This window comes from Caloenas nicobarica, chromosome 1, assembly GCF_036013445.1.
Source record: "Caloenas nicobarica isolate bCalNic1 chromosome 1, bCalNic1.hap1, whole genome shotgun sequence".
NCBI classification, from domain to species: domain Eukaryota; kingdom Metazoa; phylum Chordata; class Aves; order Columbiformes; family Columbidae; genus Caloenas; species Caloenas nicobarica.
This window is the reverse complement of record NC_088245.1, coordinates 36,423,765-36,433,521: the sequence shown is the minus strand read 5'-3', so window position 1 is coordinate 36,433,521 and position 9,757 is coordinate 36,423,765.

Here is a 9,757-nt window from a genome sequence, read left to right as displayed (position 1 = left end):
AGACCTGTGAGTGTATCTGCACTTTGAATAAATGCAGTGGGACTATTACTCTGTGCCCTTAAATATGAGAAAATATTTGCTGATTGTCATGCAAATTCTAAGGGCTCCAGGCAGCAGGACACATTTTGACAATTATTTTCTTCTGGTTCACTTGTGGTCCTGTCAGCGTCATGCTCGGTTGGGTCCGTCCTCTTGCCAGGTAGTCAGCAGGGGAGGGTAAATTGATGGCCAAGGATATCTTGGCCTCTTGCACTGCTTGCAAGGAAGAGAAGAAATACTAAGCCAAGACAGTTTGGATATCTGTTGAGGCTGATAGTATCCCAATGAAACACATGTATTAATTATTAATACAAATGGCATCAGATAGCAAAAATTTGTGCATATAAAATTGACTTATATTTTACTTTTGAAACGTCTGTGTTTTCTCAAGCATGAAAGTTTGTCTTTAATGGCCTATTAGTGTTTAGTTAATGCTACATTAGCTGATTTTTAATGTACTGAAATAGCAACAAAGTCACAATCCAGACACTACCTCAAGAAGAAAACGCAGAAGGAATCATGCATGGGAAAGAGGTGCTTACCTTTTATCTTTTAACTGTCTGTCTCTTCAGACAAAATTCATTAGAAATACAGTCTATAAAATAATGCTCAGCACATTACAGAAGATCATGTCAAAGGTAGTTTTGTAGTATGATAACAAGGGAATTAAATCAGCCATTCATATTAAAATAGCACGTATTGAACATCTGATCACCTATGTGCCATCTGAAAATTCTCCTCTGAATGAGCATGTCAATGTTTTACTCCTTTTTTGTAATGAGCTTGCCCACTCAGGAAAAAAAAAGAATTTTAATAAAATGCTAATGTAGTACTTGTAGCTTTATTTGCAATTTTACAAAAAAAAAAAAAAAAGCATTATTTAAGAGAGATAACAGAGGCAATATAAATATAGTAAACATTTATTTAATCTGTGGATAGCTGATAGCCACTGGATTGCATTGAACTATATAGGTCTCCATAGAGATGGTTACATTAAGGTTATGTGATGTAACAGCCTAGACTGATATAAGTCATGCTAATAGGAGCTTGAGTAGAGGGAAAGTGGCAAATAATGTCAGAGACAATAGGTACGAAGAGACTTTCCTCCACTATGAGGGTGGTGAGGCATTGGAACAGGCTGCCCAGGGAAGCTGTGGATGCCCCATCTCTGGAAGTGTTCAAGGCCAGGTTGGATGGGGCTTTGAGCAACCTGGTCTAGTGGAAGGTGTCCCTGCCCATGGCAGCAGGGTTGGAACAAGACGATCTTTAAGGTCCCTTCCAACCCAAACCATTCTCTGACTCTTTGAAAGCCTGGCTAGAAGTAGCCTGATTACAAATTAACAATCCAGGTAAACAGCTAATGATGTATGGGCTGAAGCAGTGGCAGAGTTGACAAAAGACCCTGACTGGGACACTCTCCCCAAGGCATGAGCACAACAGGAGCAACACTGCCTTCTCCACAGTGATGCCCTGGATGGGCGGCCTCCAGCCAGTGACTGAGAAAACTAAGACAGAAGAATCTCCTGGAGGTGAGATGTTTTTCTATTATACTAAAAAACTGTGTAGATTAATACCGTACAGATATGTACTATTTACTCCTTATTTGCGTGCCTTAGTCTTTATTTACCTAATGAGCTGTATGCTCAAGATTTTCATTAACAGACTTTTAAGTGCATTATTTCTTAAAACTTGTTTCTCTGGGGAAAGATCCTTGATTTCTCCTCATTAATGTTTTATATTTCATTTTTTCTCTATGTCTATGTTACGTCTTAAACGATTTCTGCTAAAATACAATCTTTGTTCAGGAAATGTAGGATTTCTGTCACTTAATTTTAGCCTCTTAGAGTTTAGTGTCTTGTCTGTGCTTGTTGTCCAGGTTCCCTCTATTAACAGTAGAGAGAAAGAGGCCTCTCCAGGGGGCCACACATTCGATTTGCCTCAGATGCCTTCTTTAGACTGCGATGAATCACTCCGTCACGGGAGGACTTAGATCTCTCTGCTTTGATTTTAAAGAATGCCTGTCTTTACAGCCAGCACCTAGTTTTTAGATGACTGAAACCAGGGGAACCGAATTTTATCTCTTCCTGTTATAATGATGTTCCTCTGCAGAAATGGTGACTTTAGAGGGTCATCCCATGCAGTTGCTGAAATAAGCCATGATATGTATTTGATCAGAAGAAGACATACAGCTAATTTGGACTGCTTGATTTTCTGTGGCTGGATTGGCTTGATAAAATCTGCTTGGTGGTCAAAATCCTAGAGTGACAGGGCTCAGATCTCATTTAAAGGACTTCACAGCCCTGACTGCTAGTGTCTCCAAGCATACAGCCATGTGTAGATGCAACACAACCTATGGAGATATCAGGGCAGCAGGTATTTCTGTAGCAAATGCTTCTTTTTGGAGATGCTCACTGATGAGATGCATGGGATCTCCCTCGATCCAGAGCCTTTATGTGATGGTTTTGGCTGGGGTAGCTAGCATGGGGCTATGTTTTGGATTTGTGCTGGAAACAGCCTTGATAGCACAGGGATGTTTTGTTTATTGCTAAGCAGTACTTAGAGAGAGTCAAGGCCTTTTCTGCTCCTCACCCCACCCCACCAGTGAGCAAGCTGGGGGTGCACAAGAAGTTGAGAGGGGGCACAGCCAGGATGGCTGGCCCCAACCGACCAAAGGGATATTCCATACCATATGGCATCATGCTCAGCAACAAAACTAGGGGGAAGGTTGGCTGCGACTGGCTGGGCATTGGTCAGTTGGTGATGAGCAATTGTGTTTGTTTGCATCACTTGTCTTTCTTGCTTTCTTGGGTTTTATTTGTGTCTCTTTGTTATTTTCCTTTTCAACATTATTTTTATTTTATTTTATTATATCTTTTTTTTTTAATTCCAGTTATTAAACTGTTCTTACTTCAATCCATGAGTTTCTCATTTCTACCCTTCTGATTTTCTTCTCTCCATCCTGCTGCAGGGTAGTGAGCAAGCAGCTGGGTCGTGCCTAGTTGCTGGCTGGACTTAAGCCATGACACTTTACAAATGCTTCAGTTTCACCGTCATGCCATGTGTGCAATAACACATCTCACAGCCTTTTCTGGAGGGTCAGAAAGTAGTTAAAATTTTAACCTAAACCATTTAATGAACAGGCTCCCCTGGCCAGTAAACAAGCATAAATAAGTTGCAGTCATATTATGATCCTTCTTGTAGTGACTTCTGCCTGGCAATAGCGAAGTATTTCATGGATTCAGGGCAAAATTCATCCTGTGCAAGTGCATAATGTAAGGTCTATGTGCTGCTTAATTTTCACTCATGCTTTCTGAATAACACCTAAGAAGCACTTTAGATGTGCAAAGGTCCTGGCCCACCCTTTTCACTTTCACCGACTAATTTAGGATCAACCTACTAAATGGGGTTTTTAAAGGTCATTTTAAAGTACAAGGAAGGTCTGAGAATAGAAGCCAGTTCTCAGTTCCTAAATCCCAAGACCTTATGTGCCCTTATACATAAAGATATCTCCTACGCCAAAACTGTTAAACATCTTCTAGAAAAGTTTTTCAGATCTCTTTTTTAAAGCACTTCTACAGATTTCAGGAAGTTCTTAATACCTTGTTAACATTTTCTCAGATTTATCTCTGATGACTTTCTCCCTGGCTATGTGGTCTACAGCTGCTGCCTTGACAAGGCAAACAGCAGGAATCTGCCCATCTTTGGGCTCCCTTAACTCTTACAAGGCGCATTTCATTCATTACAGAGATGCAATTAATAACCTTCTGGTTTCTCCATGCAAGCACATCTTCTAACTGATCATTACAAGAAAAAACAATTTCATTTGCATTTAATTATCCTGTATTAGCCAATATTGAAGGTGATACTAGAAAAAGTAAAATGGTTCTGCATTTATTTGGGAAGATGGTAGCAATTCAGTTGGCTTTAATTAGGTAGGTTGTGCTACATGGATGTTTCCAAATGTGGACACAGTGTCTTTCCTGAGAAGGGAGAAGCTGGCTGTTTTTCACTTTCAGTGTAACCAGTATGTTCTAAACTTTCTCATTTGAAGGGACTTGCTCCATGTACATTCCTCTAATTCCAGGTGAGTTCTTTTTCCCAGTCCATCTCTTATTTTCCTAAACAAACATAACTGTGTAACTTTGTGGGAAATATTATTAATTCTAAATTTTAGCTGGTGGTGATAGGTAGGTAGGTGCTTTTGGTTAGATAACTTTCCTCAATAAAGATATAAGCTACAAAGTAAGGTTTCCTTTAAAGCAGTTTCTCTCTTACTTTCCCTTCATGATCAGTGGTCCAACATCGCTCTTCTTTTGGAGCGTTATCCAAAATCTGCTAAAGCCAGTGAGTCTTCCCATCGAAATTAGTGGTCTTTATCCCACTTGACTAATTACTCAAGCCATTTAGTGCTTAAATCCCCCTGGAATCAGTGAGTTTGTACCAGCAAGTCATCCCTATTATTTGCTTATTATAGTGTCAAAAACCTAGAGAGCCAAGGTGATCCAGAAGCAGCATCCCACCGGGCTGCGGGAATCTGTCTGCCCCATGACAGAGGACCAGTCCCTCACCTCCGCTCTGTCCCCAGGCTCCAGCAGAACTGACCTTCCTGACAGACACTTGCCCCACCAAAGCCACAGATCCAGTCACTGACCTTTGATGTCATTCATGCTCCCTACGGTGTATGTGCAGTGGAAGGAGAAGCAGAACTGCACCCAAGGGTGTATGAGCACAGAATACAATTGTAGAGGTCTGGTGAGTTTGCAGGATCTGCTGGTTTTGGCTACTCCTCAAACACTACTTTTTATGTATTACTCCCCATTCCCCAAGATAAACAAAACAGCAAACTACTTTAAAAAGTATCTCCACTGAGTATTGCTGCTGCAAGAATAATTTTTAAAATGTATCAGAAGGGTAGAAAACAAACAAACGAAATTCTGTATTTTTAATGATATGAATATGAATGAGAACTCAGGAACACAGAAGACTTGTGTTAGGACTATTCATCCAGGAAAACTCAAAATAATAAATTAAACAAAAAATATTTTTTCATGTGAAACAATTAAGAATTCTTTCACAGTTTGTAACCCTCTTCTCTTTACTAAACTGCATGATCAAGTGCATGACTGTTACTCTGTATGTGAGGTTTTAAATTTCTTCATATCATTTGCAGGGTAACCAAGAGTATATCAGTCAGAAATGTATTACCCTTTCTCTTTTTTATGAGCTGTGGTGGCTCAACAAAGGAATTGGGGACAAATTCTATAGCTTCTTTTGCAAAGTATGAGTAGAAGCTTTCTTCTAGTTTGTTCTGGCCTGACATTTACTTCAAGAAAGTACTTATCTCTGGGAGCACACCAGGAAGGAAACTATAAAAATACATTTGAGGACCTTGTCAAGTTAAAAGTGGATGACAAAGAATAAGCCTCTGCTGATACTTCAGTGCATTCCAGAAACTCACTCTGTTGGCAGGTGTGTGTTCCCCATACCAGAAACAGGAAGAGATTGTTCCTGACTTTTATCTTTAAATTTATGGGTCTATTTTCCCTGTAGCTTTTGCATCACTGCACTTTTCTGTAAGGTTCAGAGGGAGAACTTTGCCATGTATTTCAAGAGAAGAAAAGCCATCCAGTTATTTCTTTGGAAATATCTGTTGACCTCCAGTTGGCCCAGACATATGTGCACAGAACAAGCAGGGTTTACAGTGCAGGAAGTCAAATCAATAGAGACCCCTTTCCAGAGTTAGTAAAGGTTTATCTCACATAAACTTCCGCTCTAGAGGCATTTGTGGAAAGGAAATGAACATTATTAGACAGCTTTAATGACAACAGAAACTATTGTTTTCCTTACAGACTTTGTATGCCATAATCACATGTACATGCTTATATTGGTATACTTCACATTCTTGCTCACCTGATTCTGTGTGTGGAAGGAGAACATCACATGAAATAACAGTGTGTTGCAATAGCATTGTGTGAAAGAGTAAACTCTGCAGTCTAGTAGCCACTCTGTGGCATGTAGCTAGAAAGCTGTGAGCCAGAGAGATGTGGTCAGCAGAGCAGACCCGAGGGAGCTGGGAGATGTGCTCTGCTCCTCCCAGACTGACTGGTCACCCTCTGGCCCAGCACAACCCAGCTCTGACATGTGAGGAGAGGTTCTGGCCAGGTTTTAAAGAGACTGATGGTCACAGAATCACAGAATCACAGAATGTTAGGGATTGGAAGGGATCTCAAGAGATCATCCAGTCCAATCTCACTGCCGGAGCAGGAACAACTAGGTGAGGTTACACAGGAAGGCGTCCAGGTGGGTTTTGAATGTCTCCAGAGAAGGAGACCCCACAACCTCCCTGGGCAGCCTGTTCCAGTGTTCTGTCACCCTCACTGAGAAGTTTCTTCTCAAATTTAGGTGCAACCTCTTGTGTTCCAGCTTGAATCCATTACCCCTTGTCTTACTGTTGGTTGTCACCGAGAAGAGCCTGGCTCCATCCTCGTGACACCCACCCTTTATATATTTATAAACATTAATGAGGTCACCCCTCAGTCTCCTCTTCTCCAAGCTAAAGAGACCCAGCTCCCTCAGCCTTTCCTCATAAGGGAGATGCTCCACTCCCTTCATCATCTTTGTGGCCCTGCGCTGGACTCTCTCCAGCAGTTCCCTGTCCTTCTTGAACCGAGGCACCCAGAACTGGACACAATATTCCAGGTGCGGTCTCACCAGGGCAGAGTAGAGGGGGAGGAGAACCTCTCTCGACCTCCTGACCACCCTCCTTCTAATACACCCCAGGATGCCATTGGCCTTCTTGGCCGCAAGGGCACAGTGCTGGCTCATGGTCATCCTGCTGCACACCAGGAACCCCAGGTCATAAGAGAAAAAATGATCCAAGCACTTAGGTGTCCACTTTAGGGTGACTGAATTGCTCTCTAGGGCTTCTCTTCTCTGCACTGAATAAATGTCTGTTGACTTCAGTGGGAACTTACGTGCCTACAGGTTGATTCAGTTGCTTAAATGTAGGCATCAAATGCAGCTCATGCACTAGGTTATCTCACCTGGCTCCCCCTGCCACTCCAGAGGGACATGGGGCTCACATGGGTCAGAGCTGCCCAGCCTGCATGAGTGGGTGGCTCAGATAACCCCAGCGGAGCAGATGAGCACTCAGGTTGCTCCAGAAACACGTAGTCAAACAACTGCATCATGCCCTGAGCTCACATGCAGATACTTAAATTTGGAAGTCGTAAATTTGAAGAGAATTAGATGAATTCTACATTTTGTTGCACTAAACCATCCCCAGCTCAGCCTGCTTCTGAAGGGTAGCCAAGGAAGTGCCAGAGCACTGTTAACTAATGATGAGTTTTCAGTGCCTACTGTGCAGGACTAGATTGAGTTTACTGAGGTTTTAATGCAAACGAAATGTAGGTGCCACATAGATTTCTGGCATGACTGCTGAGTTTATGGATAATGGTTTTTACTCATTTTGTAGAGTAGAATGGTTATGACATGATATTTTACAGGGACTTAGAGACAAATCCCTGCCCAAAGAAGCTTAAATGATGTAAGGAGTTTAAAATGGATTAATTTCTATTGCTTGTGGGAACCTTCAGGTATATAGCTTTTGCTTCTCTGTTCATTTTCTACCCAACTAACACTTATCTTTCTGTGAGAGCTGACACATAATGTGCTAGCAGTTCCTGGAGAGCAGAAGCTAGTGGCAGCCTGCATTGCTGAAATGAAGTGTGTTGAACTAAGCTGAGTCTTTTAAATGCATCCAGGTGGTGGAAGGTTGTGGGAAAATAAGTCAAGCAAAAACTGGACTTCCAGTGGAAAAAAGTCATGAAAGTGACTGGGAAAGAACTGCAGACAGGAGCTTCCACATGCTCATGCTGGCTGCAGTGGGATTCATTCCTGTGCTGAGCTGACAGTTCTCTGCAGTGCCTGCAACCTCCATTACTTACAGCTTAACATGTCAGATCCGTAGTAGGAAAGTACTCTTTATTCACTTCAATAGCTACAGAGGGCCTCAGCACGCAGCATGTTACTTTAAGGCCTGAGTAGCAGTCAGCTTTTTAAAGAAATCCATAAATAGACCTGCTTGTCAAAGCCATGAAAAAGGTACATTGGAGGTACAGCACCTATAGAGATTCAAGTCAGGTACACAGGAGAAAGCTTCAGCGAGCAGCAGCCAGTCACACAATCATTTCTCGGATTTGCCAAAATGGCAAGAGTATTGTAAGTAAAAATGTGAATTTTCCACTTTGTCATACTCATCATTCAGATCCATATTTAAATAAGTGATGCAAGCAATATGTACCTCTATCTCACAGCAACCACCTTTCCTCTCTCCTCTCCCTCTTAAAGCAAAAGTAGCCAAAAGCAGACTGAAGGAACCATTACAAAGTATTTCTTAATCAGGTCTTCAAATGTCTTCAGAAATTAATTTGATGAGCATCTATTTTAAGCCACTTGCTTTTCAAGAACTCAAGGTTTTATTACACAAAACGCTCATTTGAAGTGAATTAAAACATTTCATGCTTCAATAGAAATTTAAAGCAAGTGTTAGGAGCCCAGCAAACTTCATAAGTGTCTGACAGCACTCTTCAGGATTGGAAACTGCCTACAATCACCTTCACCTTCACAATAGCCCTGAGAGAAATTTGCAAACTGGTGACAACTGTACTTTCAGAATATTTTGTATGGAGAAATATACTTTTCACCAAAGCCCAAAGTGATCATAACCTAAGCTGTAGGACACCCCCACCAGGACTACATGTACACAACCAATTACCTTGTGTGTAATTATCATAAGAAATTAAAATTCAATAAGTAAATAAAAGAAATCTGACAATAACCTTCTTTATTTCAGAAATTATTTTTAGAAAAACCTCTTTTATATAGCCAGGATTTTAGGGGCAAATGTTCTGATCTTTTCTTTTTTTTCTGTCCCTAAACTTTCACCCTCTGAGCAAAATTGTCATGACATTTTACAGCATCTTCTGTCAACAAAATAGAGAAAACATGATGTGTATTTATCTACCTACACAACAAAGTAATGGCCCTAGAAGTGGAGTACTGCATACCAAATACATAAAATTGCTCATAATCAATCCCCCAAAGTCATTAACATTTTGAATAATTAATACATTCAAGAAAATTACAATCTGTTCAAAGACAATCCATGAAAAAGCCTAAGACTGCCAAACAAGTTATTCATTGTAAATTATTGCTCTGCTGATGCAGTTACATCACATAAAATGAAGCACTCAACCCTTCAAGAACCAAATGTTTCTCTACCCTTTCTAATGGGTGGCAAACAGGTGAAATGAAGCACGCAGAGAGAACTAACAGAGGAGAAACCTTGCAGTGATGGGAGATTATCCTCAACATATACGGCATTTCATATATCCAGAGTGCTGACATTCCTTGTAAGTAGAATGATAAAAAAATACTAAGGTAACACCAGAGCGAGCGGGATGCCGAGACCAAAATGAGTGTCACTATGCATTTTCATTAGGCACAGCTGGAAGGTCTGAGAATATGTTGTGTAACCAAGTCTATTAAAATTAAACAGTGTGATAACTGCTGACACAGCAGTCGAGCTGCTGATGCTGAAGGCTGCCCCACAGCTGGTGTACAACAGCACACATCCCCACACAGACCAGTGAACACCAGTTGATCTAGTCTGAGGTCATCAGAAGCATTTTTTTAAAATTACCTCCACAGACTGAAA